Consider the following 14440-nt stretch of genomic DNA (forward strand, 5'->3'; position numbering starts at 1 on the left):
CCAGGAAATTCTAGCAGCTGAGAAACCATAGTTGTTCATAAGAAAAAAAAAATTAGAAGGCACAATATGCCCGTGCTTTAGGGTCTGTGTGATGCTGATGCGAAACTTAAAAAAAATATGAAGAATTTTCTTTTCTTCTTTTTGTACAATTACATCTTCTTGACTAAGAAAAAATGCAGACGAGCAATTACTCTGTTACTTTAATTACTCTCCTAATTATAACGATAACCTTGTCACATTATCATAATTCCCCAAACAGAAAAATGCATCTCCAAATTGCACCAATATTTGGTAATTTTACCTTGTTAACGGCTCACTGTCAGTACATAGAGCACTAAATTTTTTCCCCATTACCTTTCTATTGCACAGCCTATATTTCTTTGCCTCAGAAAATGATAATACATTCCATACAACATGTTTGTGTTGCACAACCCCGTGATTTTAATACGGTTTTTTAACATCTCGCAGTTTCAGAAGCTATCTCTTGAGCAGTTTGTAATTCTCCCCTGGCTGTTTGATGGTAATGGGAGCTGTACATGTATCTGGAGAGAGGAGAACCAGCCTGGGGTAAGAAAGTAGCTATTTATCAAAGTATCTTACAATCTCAGTTTATGTTGTTGTAAAACGTTACTGTGCATGTTTCCTGAGATTATATCCCCTAGAAATTTGTCAGCCATTGTCAACATACTGTAAGGAATAAGCAAGTGTATTATTCTAGTCAACTTAATTTTATTCTGCATTTCTTTGCCCTCATTTTCAAAGAGACTGACTACTGGGGACACTTGCTTCATGGTGCCATCTGTCAGGTCATGAATTGTACAGAATAAATGTTGGAAATGTACTAGAACACTCACAGCACCCTGGCAGGTAGATGACAAAACACCCTGATGCATGGCTCCTGCCATTGTGGAAATTCTCCCTCCACTATTACAGCAGATGATATTGTTGACAACCAATAAAGTTACAGAATGACTGTCTAGAATACAATGATAAAGTAGGAACGAGACAAAATAGAATCGTACCAGAAGCCTTTCCAACTAGAATGTCAAATTGCCCTTCTTTGAAAATGTATAGTAAAGTAACATTGAAAATCATTAGTTCTTTAGACAGCCCCAGCCTTCGGTAAAATTACGAAATTCTGTTGCTGTCATCGTCTTTGTATTTTGTTGTTGTTATGGTGGTTGTTTGGTTTTAGTGCCCCTAAAATTCCAGAGCTTCTCATCCGCACATCTATGTGACACTTCCGTCATTTCCATGGACACATTCACTCATTTCTTTTCTGTCCTTAAACTTTCTTACCAATGAAACTGGTCTCAAGATAAGTTGAAGACTCTTTCCCACTACAGGGAATATGACTAACACTAATGCTTAGAGTTAGTTTTCTGAAGGCTTTTACATTTTAAAACTGTGAGTAAAACCTTTGACTAAATGCAAGTATCTGAGAAAGTAAGTAACAGTGCTCATGGAAGGAAAGGCATCACTTGTTCAGTACACATCTGGTCACCTTCTTTAGTCCATCAGACTCACTTCCGTTTCCAAGAGAATATTTCATTTCCACACAGACATAGACATTTCTGAAAGTTAAACTCAAAGTAGCTCAAATGTTACATAAAATTTTTATATTGGTTTGTGTGTTTCTTGGGTGTGTGGCCTTTGGCATCAAGAAGACCCATGTTTCAATGCAATCGCTACCACATTTTGGCTGTGAAGACCAAGTGCAGGTTATTTGACTTTCAGGAAAAGGTCTTCTCTGAGAATTGAGGTTAGTAATACCAACTCATGAACTCATTCTGAGGATCAGATGAGATAATAGAAAGATCAGAAAGAGTAGGTAGGTTTATAATGTTAGTTACTTGAAGCTTGTTCCTAAATCTCCCCTTAACCCACCTTTCTTTCTTTTTTTTTTTTTTTTAATCCAGACTAAGATACCTAGTTTATTTTATCATTGCCTTAAAAACTATGCTCATGGGCATCAATTCTTTCTTGTCTTTTAGGGCAGTATTCAGGCCACACAGTTCAATAACAGGAAAGAATGTCATCACATGATTGCATCATGTTCTTCAAAATGAAATCTATTGAACAATATAAACAACAAAGAACATCATTGGTCAGAATGACCTGGGGGAAATAGCCCCGTGAAATTAAGCAAAGGGAATTTTATGCTGTGAGGGAAAATCAATGGATTGTAACAGAACCCTGTAAGAAGAGACATAGCTTTCAAATCCCAGATACCTAGAGGTGATTGAGAAGCAGGATGTCCCAGAAACTGGACTTCTTGTTCTCCTTACCTAGTGTCCTTTCCACAGTGTTATACATGTAAATAAATAGTAAAGCAGTGTGATTTAATTTTTTTTTTTTTAACTTATGTAAAGTTAGACACCCAAAAGCATCTGTTGGACCTCCACTCCTTAAACAGAACACATACTAAGTTTGAGAATTATGGCTCTCTGGGCATTGCTGCCTGACATGATTACAGAAGCCTAGGGAAGTAGGGGTTATCACAGTTGTTCCCAGGTAATATCACAGCAGTTACCCCTGTCACCAGGGCCTTACAACCACTTCCTAATGGTGAGATTGGAATGAGTCTGGATGTGTCTGACTCCGTGGTCTATGGTGTTTAACAAATGCCAGATACATTGAGTCCCACACACCTTGTGTTTGTTCTCACACTGCTGTGACGAGCTACCTGAAACTGGGTAATTTATGAATAAAAGAGGTTTAATTGACTCACAGTTCCTCAGGCTGCACAGAAAGCACGGCTGGGGAGGCCTCAGGAAACTTACAGTTATGGAAGAAGGGCCAAGGGAAAGCAGGCACTTTCTTCACATGGTGGAGCAGGAGGAAGAGAGAGAAAAGGGTAAGTGCCACATACTTTTAAAAAACCAGATCTCCTCAGTCACTGTCATGTGCACAGCAAGGGGAAAGTCTACCACCATGATTCAGTCACCTCCCTCCAGGCCCTTTCTCCAATGTGGCGATTACAATTAGACATGAGATTTGAGTGGGGACACAGAGCGAAACCATGACTTGGCTCAGATCTCTTATCTCTAAACCCTAGTATTTTAAATAATCTTAAAAAAGAAAAACAGACAAACAAACAAAAAACAGATAAAGTTGACTTCTTTCTCAAGAAAAGTAAAATGTTCTATTTGCTCTTAGGTGGAGACCATAAGTATGTCTGCTATTTGTACATAACTCAGTGAATGATAGTTGATCTAAATTCCAGTGAAGATAGGAGAGTTTAAAGGGAGAGGCTCATGTAGAAGCCCTAGCACGAAATGGCCCTTACATTTGACACTTAAATGGGCAGCCAAAAGTCAGGGCACTTGTCCTCTTCCTACATAGGTGACCTTATTAAGGGAAGGAGAGGGTGGACAGAGGGTTTTGCTTTTCTGTGGCTCTGTTTTCAATGTTGACATGGCAGAACACCAAAGTGGCACTTGGCTATCTGCTCTTCTCTGCCTGTACATAGGGAATATTTCAGCCAAATGGCATTGTTTTCTCATAACCCACGAATTGATTTGGCCAGTGACTATGTATTACTCGAATATGTATTGCTTGGATTGGCTTCAATTGCCTATATCAATTTAGAAGCTTTAACAATGTTTAACCCATATGTCGAGTAGCAATTTGGGAGTATTAAAAGAAAACACTGGTTTCCTTCATGTTAGTACAAATGAATCGTCTTAGAGAAATAGAAAGTAATCAAAAATTAAACAAGTAAATACAATCACCAGTAACCTGGGTTAAAAATGTATTTAGATAATTAAAAACGTAAGTCATTACATTTCCGTTGGACCAACCAAGATTGTTCCAAATGTATTTGTGGAAGATTCATTCAAGGATATTTTATGAGACTCAAATAACATCAAAAGGCTTTGAAAGTAAGATTCTGTCATGCACACCTTTTCCTGTGTCTTTTGAAGACGTGGGTAACACTATTACAGAAAAATGCTATTATACCTAGCATGATTGAAACAAACGATACGTGATTTCATGTAATAGTTCTTAAACTGTGCAGCTTCGCCTCCTCTGCAAATCAGCTCCTACATCTGGATGATGAGAATTCTAATAGCACTGATCTCAAAGGGGTTTTTGGTTGTGATGTGAGATAGATATTTATCATGTGATCACTAGTTGTATCAAGTGAAGGAGATAAGAGACTCATCAGATGATCACTAGTTATCTTGGCTGTCTGTCTTACCATTTCTATGACGGCAAGAAAAGAGTAGCAAAGTTATGAACTCTGCCAGTCTTGGTATGTAATTTTTAAGATAGTATGTATAACAGTCAGTGGTACAAAGCCACAGAAATCCTAAAGTTTTATTTTAAACCAGATTTCCATTTTTTTTTTTTTTTTTTTTTGTCACCTCCATTCCTTTCAGGGACCTTGGAAAGGGAACAAACTACTTTACTTTAAAAAACAGTTTTTGTTTTTTTTGTGAATGGAAGCCTTCCTGACCCAAATAGCATGCAGTCTGTAGTGTCATATATTGTTTTTGCCTAGGAGTGATATTAATAACCTCAGTAAGTATGGAGTCATAAAAATAGCTGTTGTCATAACATCACTTGTGTGCTGCTACTTGTCTCATAAGTAATCTGTCACATTCATTTTAAGTTAAAGTGTGGATATGTGACAGGTGGGATCTACAGTTGTTTTATGGGGCTGGATATAGAAATAATGACCTTGATGTTGCTATTCAGAATATTATGTGGCATCTGGAACCCCGATAGTTTCCTAATCTTATTGATAGTGATATTACTACCTCTCCATTACATGCATGATTAGTGATCAAATTTGTTTATTTATTTAAATTTTTGAATGATTTTGGAAATCATATGCATGGAGATGTATTAAGATACATATGCTTCTTGTGGTGAGGTTATTGGTTTTAAAATACACATTGTTAGCTTTTAAAATCAAAGTTGGTATTTCGAGTTGTCATGCTTGAAAGACACTTGGAAGTAGCATTAAAAGACTCCTAGATTGAAAGCTATTTTAGGTCATGAGGGAAAATGTGCTTGATGTGACACTGATAACTTCATATGAATTGAATCCATGGGCCCTTGGAACCTGAAATGGAATTCATTGTAAAATACCCACCTTGAGGTCTTATCTTAAGGGAGAAAACACATTGCTTTGTTAGTCCTGCAGACAGAAACTTTACTGTTTGGGGAATGATTTCAGTACAGGATGAAAGGACGAATAAGCAAAATACACCAATTTTTTGTAAACCACCCCCCAACCCACATCAATGCTCCCACCAATCATTAGAATAAGAAAGATTAGTCTTTGTCCTCTGCCAAATCTAAACCATGCTAACAGGTCAACCCGTATAGGAAAATGACACAATTAAGGACATTTGCAAGTGGTCCTATGCCAGCAGTAGTTTTTTCCATGAAGTAATCTGATGATTCATACACTGGAGATCAGGAGACAAAATAGATTCTACCTGGATAGAGACCCACTTTCACAATGATACTTTTCATTTTGGTTGAGGGCCTTAGAGAATGCACACAATCTGACAAAGAATAGTGCCCAGATGAGTTGGGGGAAAGAGTCAAACTGTTGTACCCTGATGAGCCATGCATGCATGGGTCAGGGAGGATGGTTTTCACTGGATGTCTGTTGAGTCTGATTGTAGAGACATTCAACAGAGGGTTTTATTGAGAAAAACAAACAAACGAACAAACATAGCAAAGTATTATTCTGCTTTAGACTAAAATCAGGGACTGTTTTCTGAGAATAAAATGACTTCATAAAGGAATCAAGAAAATTATCTTGATGTTCAGCCTGTAAGATAATCAAAGGTAAATTCTCAAGTTGAATCCTAAAGAAACACTCAGTCCTTTTAACTTCCATGGTTTGTGTGTGTATGTGTGTATGTGTGTGTGTGTGTGTGTGTGTGTGTGCAAGATGGAAATTTCTGCAGCTATTTTGGTGAAAGCACTTTGGAAAATGCAACATTTAGTATTGTTCAGTAGTTGATCCAAATAGCTATGGTAGAATATACAAGGTTTATATTCCTGGCCTAGTTGCAGGGGAAGGAAGTGTCATCTCATGACTGAAAAATAGTCTCAGTGTTGGGTACCATGAAATCTTCGGCATGAAAAAAAAGCAGCCTATCCCTTCTGTATATCAGCTTTCCCAGGAATGAAGCAAACATAAATATTTTTCAGTTTGGTCATTTGTGAATTAGTCATGATGAAAAAGCCATCCGTTTCTACCAGATGAGGAGTAATACAGCACAGAACTTTGAGGCAGTATTAATATTTCTATTGTGACTAAAAAGTAATCAACATAGTTTCCATGGGTCATACAATATTTCTCATGATTGAAACAGTGTCATTGAAAGTTGGAGGAAGGACACATCTGTTAGAATCTATTTAAATGAAAAATGTGTTTATGCTTTCACTTCATGGTAGTTTTATCAGAGGGGCTGGGTTTGGGGAAGAAGGTACCTGCAAACACGGGCATAAAGTTTGGGCTTCAGAAAAGTGGGTGAAAGCATCATATTTGAACTGCCACGTTTGACATGTCCCCTCAGAATCCCATGGACACTGGACAGTTTTCTGAATGCTGTGGTTTCCCCATCCCTGGTGGGTGTCTGCATGTAATAGAAGCTCCAAAGATACCTGGAATCTCGAAGCTTCCTTCAGCATCTTCCGTTATTAGACCGACTTGAGGCTTTCGAGAAAAGCATACACTCTGTGTTTGCAATGTGTGTGTGTGCCCAGTTGCCACATTATGCTGGTTAAGAGCATGGATTCTGGAGCCAGACTGCATTGGCTCATATCTTAGCTCTGCCACTTCTTCAGGAGTGTAAGTTACTGCACCATCCTGCCTCAGCATCTTTCTGTACAATGCACATAGTTAGAGTATCTACTCTTAGGGTGTTTGTGAGGATTGAAAGAGTTAGTATCTGTGAAAGGCTTAGAAGAGGGACTAGCACCCAGGAAGTGACTTATGTGATTTCTTTTTTTTCTTTTTTGAGTTGGAGTCTCGCTATGTCACCCAGGCTGGAGTGCAGTGGCGCTATCTTTGCTCACTGCAACCTCTGCCTTCCGGGTTCAAGCAATTCTTCCACCTCAGCCTCCCAAGTAGCCGGGATTACAGGCACATGCCACCGTGGCCAGCTATTTTTTGTATTTTTGGTAGAGACGGAGTTCTACCATACTGGCCAGGCTGGTCTGGAACTCCTGACCTCGTGATCTTCCCGCCTCGGCCTCCCAAAGTACTGGGAATACAGGCCTGAGCCACCTTCAATGCCTGGTTTATATCAGCTGCCTCTCTCCCCCTCTCACTCATTCCGTCTCCCCTTTTCCCTCGTCTCCCTTCTCTTAAGGATTTGCCTGCCAGTCTATCTGTTATTGTAGAAATCCCAACGGTGGTACTGATGGATCAGTAAACCCTTTCATGATACATAGTAGCAGTTTTCTAGTGACTGCAACTCTTCACTGAAACAAAAGACTTCACAGGTGGTGGATTTTTAGGCTTTGTGACAAACTTGTGAGGGCTCTGTGGGGACAGAGGAGGACATTTTAGCTGCTCCAGATTACCATTTTTGCCTTTGAGCATTGTTCTTGGATTTCTCCTAGAAAGAAAAGAGGAAACTAATCTGCCTGAAGCAGCTCTGCCATCCCCCCACATCCTTGGCAGTTGAACACCGATTGTCAAACCTACCATGGGCAATGCAGGTTTCCTTTTGCCAGCATGGCATGGAGTGAAGGGGAAGTTTGTGCTCCTCTGGTTCCCTCAGCTGACCAGGAAACTGTACCAGGAGCAGCAGGGAGGGCAGAGGTTAGTGGAGTCCTCTGTGCTGGGACTGTGGGACCGGGACAGGGCAAGGGCAGCAGGAAGGAAAGATCAGCTCATGCAGCAAACACCGCCCACACTGGATGCATTCAACTCGGTCTTTAGAGATAAATGTTAGAGAGACAAAAGCACCATTAGGAACCAGGACATTGGACGTGTACTTTAGAGTTCTCATAAAGTCGGCAGACAGTCACCATGAGGAATGCGCTGTAAGAATTTCCGATGAGGTTTATTTTGTCCCCCAGCCCTTTGGTTACCACGGTTTGTTTTGGTTTTAGCAGAGCTAGTAAAAAATACATTTATCTTGCTACACAGTGATTTGACAAGAGCGGAATACTGGTCCTGAAATCATGTTATTAAAGCATTTTCTTTTTCTGTGCTTTTGGAGGGATTTTGCATTAGCCAAAAAAAGGATGACAAGTGTTGTCATGACCAAGTCGTAGGATCATATTAACGTGACAGTGGGTCTTAGTGGTATTTGTAAGATGTTGGTATGGCCATTTTGTCTACCACCGTGTTCTTTAAACAGCCTTTCTCCAAATGGGCATATCGTCTTTCAGCCTTACAGAAATCAAAAACAGAAAGTGACAAGCTTTCACACCAAGTGAGACTGTGTATCTCCACCATCCCGTTCTCTAGCTTCTGATATTTACAGCCATCACCCAAGAGGGTAGAGCTGTTATTTTGACACATAAATTGTACCTTGGGCTCCTTCGAAAATGTTCTCTTGTTCCTTGTCAAGTTTGCATTGAATATTGAAGATGGAAGACCTTGGTTTTTACAGGTGTCATATTCCAACTCCAGATTAGATTCTGTGTGAGAATATTGTAAATAACTCAGTAAACATGTATGAAAATTGAACATGTAACAATTCAACTTCCTTTTCATTTTAGGCATTAGAATTCATAGTCTTACTTTCTTACCTTAATCTGATTACTATATTAGAAGTATCCAAATGACTTTACATTTAGCTATCAATTATTTCTTTTTTAAACATTGCATAGGTGTGCTTCAATTTGTATAGTTAATGAAGGAGCAAAGAGTGAAGTGCATAGTTTTACAGAATGTTTTATGTTTGTGTTTCCCTTTAAATTCTCCTTAATTTTTTTTAAAAAACAGCTCTGGTGGCTTAATGTATTCCATTATACTTTCCTTTTCTTTGCACTGTACTGAGTCAAGAGTTTCGATTTTAAAGCCTCTGTTACTTAAAGTTTATGGTTTTCAGTAGTGTTGCATTTGGATGATGGTAGATGGTGACAGTAGATCTAGGGTCCTGGTAACATCCTGAAGATTTGGAACTCAGGGCTTTTCTTCATCTGCTTTGCTCAAGACTGAGATGTTTCAATGGATATACTTTACTTCAGCCCTGGATGATATCTGTGAATGTGTTTCTGTAGAAAATGATGTCATTTTAAAAATCCCATCATGTTAACCTAGGGTCTGCTATCATGTTTTTATAATCTGGAATTTCTTGCAGAATAGAAATTATCACCTTCTTATGTAATAGTTTCAGAAATTTTAACAAACCATAAAAAAAGTTGGGGGGTAGAGAGAATATTGAATTATTAGGTGGTCAAATAGTGTATAATATGACATTTTCACTTAACTGTTGACAATTGGCAGCATGAAGAGTGTAACCAGTGGAAGGGGTGATTGATGTAGGCATAAGGAAGAAGAAATGGGTTGTATAATCTCTGCTCTTCTCTTCTGTTGACATGCTCAAAGGCTGGCTATACCAAAGATTGATTCCAAGAATTAGAATCAAATGTAATCATTGTTAGTCCAGTATTAAATATTTCCTTGACTTCCTTACCATGGTGGAGTGCGAGGAATCTTATTTAGGTGGGCTGTGGTGGGTCAGCATAGGGACAGAGCCATAGGGAGGCACAACTTCTCTGACTTCTTGTGTATTTGATGTCTGAAGAACACAGTTAGGACCTTTTTTCCTTATCAAGTGTCTCATGATGTGGTGTGTCAGAGCTCTCAGTGGCTCTTACAATTCTCACTACAGCGACCTAAACCATTTGTCAGGAGACACCGTTGTTTTGCATTCAGTGAAACAGAAAGGTGAGTATGTGTGTATTTGTTCTGGAAGGATACCATAGTGCCAGTTTGTTAGCAATTTCCTATAATCTGCAACCAGTCTTATCTATGCAACCCCAAATATTTTGGGATCCAGAGTCTTGAGAATGATCATTATTGTTATCTGACAGCTGCATAGGGGCGAGACAAACAAAACAAATACAATGTTGAGAGCCCTGGGCCTAGACAGCTATAGCCTCACTGTTGTGTCTGGCATTCACTGCTACAAACAACACAAATCATGTGTTTTATATCTTGAAGTCATCACTCAGCCCTGCGTTTTCTCATTTCTGTGTCTTTACTTAGATCATAAACCTAGGATTTCCTCTTCCCTGCTTATCTAAATCCTACTCCTCTTTCAAGGCCAATCTTAAGTGGCTTATCTTCCGCGAAGAATTCTCAGACTGTTTGAACTCATGGTGGTTCCCGTTTTCTCGGAGCTCATAGTCATTATCAATTATACCATTTTAGACTATTCATCAGGAACTGCCATGTGTACCTTTATGTTCTTTTGTAGTTGTTATTTGACTGTCATTTTCATTAACTTCTCAAGCAGGTATGCGTTATCTCCTCAACCCAGACATGGGGAGCAGGACAGTATATCCAATCATATTTTGTGTTGTCTGCATAATTATTCACGTCCCGTATTCATGGCAGGGGTTGTTATTAAGCATGTATTGGTTAACTGATTATAAGACAGTTGTGTGCAGACAGTAGGCCTCACTATTCTGTTATAGCTCGTTTGTCCTGCATGTTGCTAGGCACAGAGTAAGTTTTGTGCTTTAGTCTCTGTAAGTACACGATGACTGGCTGACCCACTGGGTCCACAGAAACACACATTCATGCTTCTCATTCTGTATATTTAGTGTGCCTTGTGCCCTGCTTGTGGAAGATACTTCAGACATATTAATTGACTTACTCATCACAGTAGCCCTCTGAGTTAACTGCTGTTATTTATATTTTACAGATGGCTAAGGGACTTAGAGGGTTTGAGTAGCCTGCCCAGATCTCATGGCCCATGGAACCTGGATTTGAACACAACTTTGAGTGACTCTCTCAAGAGAGAGTTTTTATCCCTCACTATTTTCCACTCTACTGAATTCTTCCTACATATATGCCATGCTTCCGTTTTTTAGTCATTCCTATCGCTGATTAGCCACAGTTTTGTGTGCATACCTTTCTTTCTGAGTGAGTCATCATTTTGGGCATAGAACTGGGTTGGGACTTATAGTCAGCAACCCAGATTTGTCTATCATATTCTCCATCAGAGGAAAGTTCCTATCAATGTAAATAGGGGTGGGTGGCGAGTTATTTTAAAAGGCTGATATATCACAGAGAAAAAAATCCTGCTGATGAAGAGAGGGAGACCCTCCCTCTCCCAGCCCTTCACTCTTACACCACACATCACACTCACACATCACACACATCACATACATCACATTCACACATCTCTCTCACACACACACACACACACACACACACACACACACCTCTGGGAGCAAAAAGTAATTGAGTATTACTTTTAGTGCAGTGCAATAAGATTTTCCTTTACTCACTTTCAATGTTATATTAGCTTTCTCTGGTAAAATGAAGAAGCAGTTTACACCTGTTGAGGTAATTTCTGAATCAGATGTGGGTTTCTTTATGCTCCATCGTGATTGGCCAGTTGCTTTGTAGTGAAGGAGTTTGCACTTCAGCTAAGCCTGGAAAAATGTCTCCGCTCTTTCTACTGGGTGTGCCACCCCTTTCAGCTGTTCGAGACACAGGATGTGAGGAGGAATTGTTTAACAGGTACAGCATGGGGTACATTCTGACATCAGGTGTCAGGGGTTCTATTCTTGGTTTTGTTTCTGGACTCCTAATTTAGGGTGAGGATTATTTTCCCCTCAGTGTCCTCATCTGGGTAATGAAGAAGTAGTCCAGGACAGTATTTTTGCAGCCATTATTTGGATTTACATGATCTCCTTTTGACATTCTCAAGTCAACACTGCTTTAAGATTTAAGACTTTTATGCCACATCTGAAGGCACAAGGGAGTCAGTTGAGCCATCAGAGAAATCTGGTTTGTTGTGTCTTCCTCATTTATTTTGATTAGTCTGAGTTACCAGATCATTTTCAAATGGCTGTGCATCAAGGCTCACCTGGGAGCTTGTAAACATAGTGGTGCTCGGCCCATAAGAGGCCGGATCCACAGGGGAAGGCCCCAGTAGTTCAGATTTTCAGAGTTCTTCCCAGGAAAGCATGAAGCATACTAGTGATAAGGGCATCTGGGTTGCACCATTAACCAGCTCAAAAATAGTTCATTCAAAATTTCCTCATGACTATTTCATTATTTTGTTATTAGAGTTGATAGTTTTAATACATAAAAATAGAGGATAAATAATAATATTTTATATATAAGTAAAATATATAGTATAGATAATAGTCCATTAATACTTAAGAATAGAAGATAAATAATAAATAAAAATAGTTATATTTGAATTTCTGATAACACATATTCTTGCATACATATGTCCCAGGCAATATTCAAATCTTATTTTATCTTATTTGGCAATGCTTCATGCCATAGAGCCAGGAAAATCTCAATTCTTATACAAAAACTAATGCTGAGAGGTCACAGAGGACCTTGAGACAGAGGGTGTGTGGAGGCTTTGGTACTGCCCATTAAAATGTATTCTGTGTCCTTTTGAGAACCATTACACTGGACATTTGGAGATGCCTTTTTAATTTTTGGTTCCATTTCTTCTCTTTCTGTTGCATTTTGCCAGTGCAGCGTTCAATTTTATTTCTTAAATAAACAGAAGATTTTTTTTTAGAGTGCCAAGGAATTTAACCACATGCTCCTATTAAGTCATCATTTCATACAGAAATTTGTTACACATTTTCTTGCGGATACTGCCACCTTCTAGATTGCAAAGTATCTTGATGTGAGGCGTGTAAGAAATCTAAGACCTCCTCAGTGGCCAATTTGTTGTCTTCACAAATAGTTATTCTTTCAAATAGAATATTCCTTACTGGCTTTAAATTGTACTTCTTTAGGCTCCTTTGGAAAAAATTTACCCAGGACATACCAAACAAGGTAGGAAACCAAGGCATTGGCCATTGCTCAAGAGCAAACCAGGTCAGAACCAGCAAAGCCAGGATTCATTGCCACTGAAATTGATCTCTGGGTACCCCCCACAGTTATTACAAACTGACTCGGCAAAAAAGGCCTGGGGCCATTCGATAAGCAAATATTTTTGCTTTGGCTTTTATTTAATACGTTTTCAAATGTGGTTTTCTAGGCCTCTAATAGGCACACTTATCTTGTGAATACGGCACATACCAGCACAGAGTCTGCAGTGGCGGTTGTGATTGTCAAGGATCTGCTGCTTCTGGGTACTTTGGGGTGGAATGTGGGTGGATGGAATAATGGCTTTGGTGACTGAGAACCACATTCCTCTGTGTCTGCAGCTGAGGGCAGTTTGATTAGTTCTTAAACTATTTGTCTCATACTCAAAAATATCTACCAATACTTCTGATTTTCCACCTTAAAATACTGTTGTCGAAGGAATGAAGGGGTTCTGCAGCTCAAAAACGAAGTGTTCCCAAATTTACTTACCTTTTTGGTAAGCACATGTTAGGTCAGACCTGGGGAAATAAAACAGTTCTCTGTGTTGGCTCAGGCACCGTGGAAATCTCAGGCAAAGGGGTAGTCAGCGGGGAACTGAGATGAACACTTTGCTTCCCTGAGGCTCCAAACCACTGTTTTCTACAAGGAGCACTGGAAATCCTTCCCTCAACTGCACTTTTTTCCCATAGGTCAAATGGACTAATGAATAAAGAACAATGGGCAGCAATTTCAACCTCAGTGAGAGCTGCAGAGAGTGAAAGAGTTTAGGAGGGAAGACAGAATGGGCCTAGCTTTGTTGCCCTTCAGCCAGCTCCTGAAGCCCTAGTCTACAGCTAAATGCCTTCACGTCTGTGCGTCAAATATTCATCTTTAAAGAAGTGATAATGCCACTTACTTGGCTGGGCTGTGGAGAAGATTAAAGCAAGTAATATGTGTTAAGTGCCTAGCACAATGCCTGGGAGGGGTATAGCTTTTAAGGAGTTCAAGAAACCTTAATTCCCTCCTGCCTTTAAAACTCCATTTGTGAGGGTATATTCTAGAATTAGAAAGGGTGCTTATTGCACTAACTCATTAAGAGATTATTCATGGACTTGTTTATTTATATGCTGTGTTTCCTCTGATTAATAACCTACTTTGGAGCTCACTGTGACCAAACATGAGGTAAAATGATCTTCCTTTACTCAAAATGTGTGCTGTATTTGAAATTCTGACTGACAGTGGCAGCCTCAAAAACTCATGACCTCAGTCATCCGGGTTTCTTTCAGCTCTGGTGCTGTTTTAATTATAAGTATTTACTTTCTTTTTTCCTTTCGTGGCAAGAGCTGTGTATTTCCATCACCATAGTTATCTTCTGATGCCTCAAAGTATTTGACTGTTTTCTTTTATTTAGGCATAAAGGCAGAGACATTATAATTTGTCCAAAAGTATTTG

The 14440-nt window shown here is 39.3% G+C and overlaps 1 protein-coding gene across 3 annotated transcripts in view; it reads left to right on the forward strand.

Annotated features, from left to right (window-relative positions):
- FLRT2 (fibronectin leucine rich transmembrane protein 2) overlaps nt 1-14440 on the forward strand; it is a 96716-nt gene that overhangs the window by 30687 nt on the left and 51589 nt on the right. The gene's annotated exons all lie outside the window — the stretch shown is intronic.

Source organism: Macaca fascicularis, chromosome 7, assembly GCF_037993035.2.
Source record: "Macaca fascicularis isolate 582-1 chromosome 7, T2T-MFA8v1.1".
Lineage (NCBI taxonomy): Eukaryota > Metazoa > Chordata > Mammalia > Primates > Cercopithecidae > Macaca > Macaca fascicularis.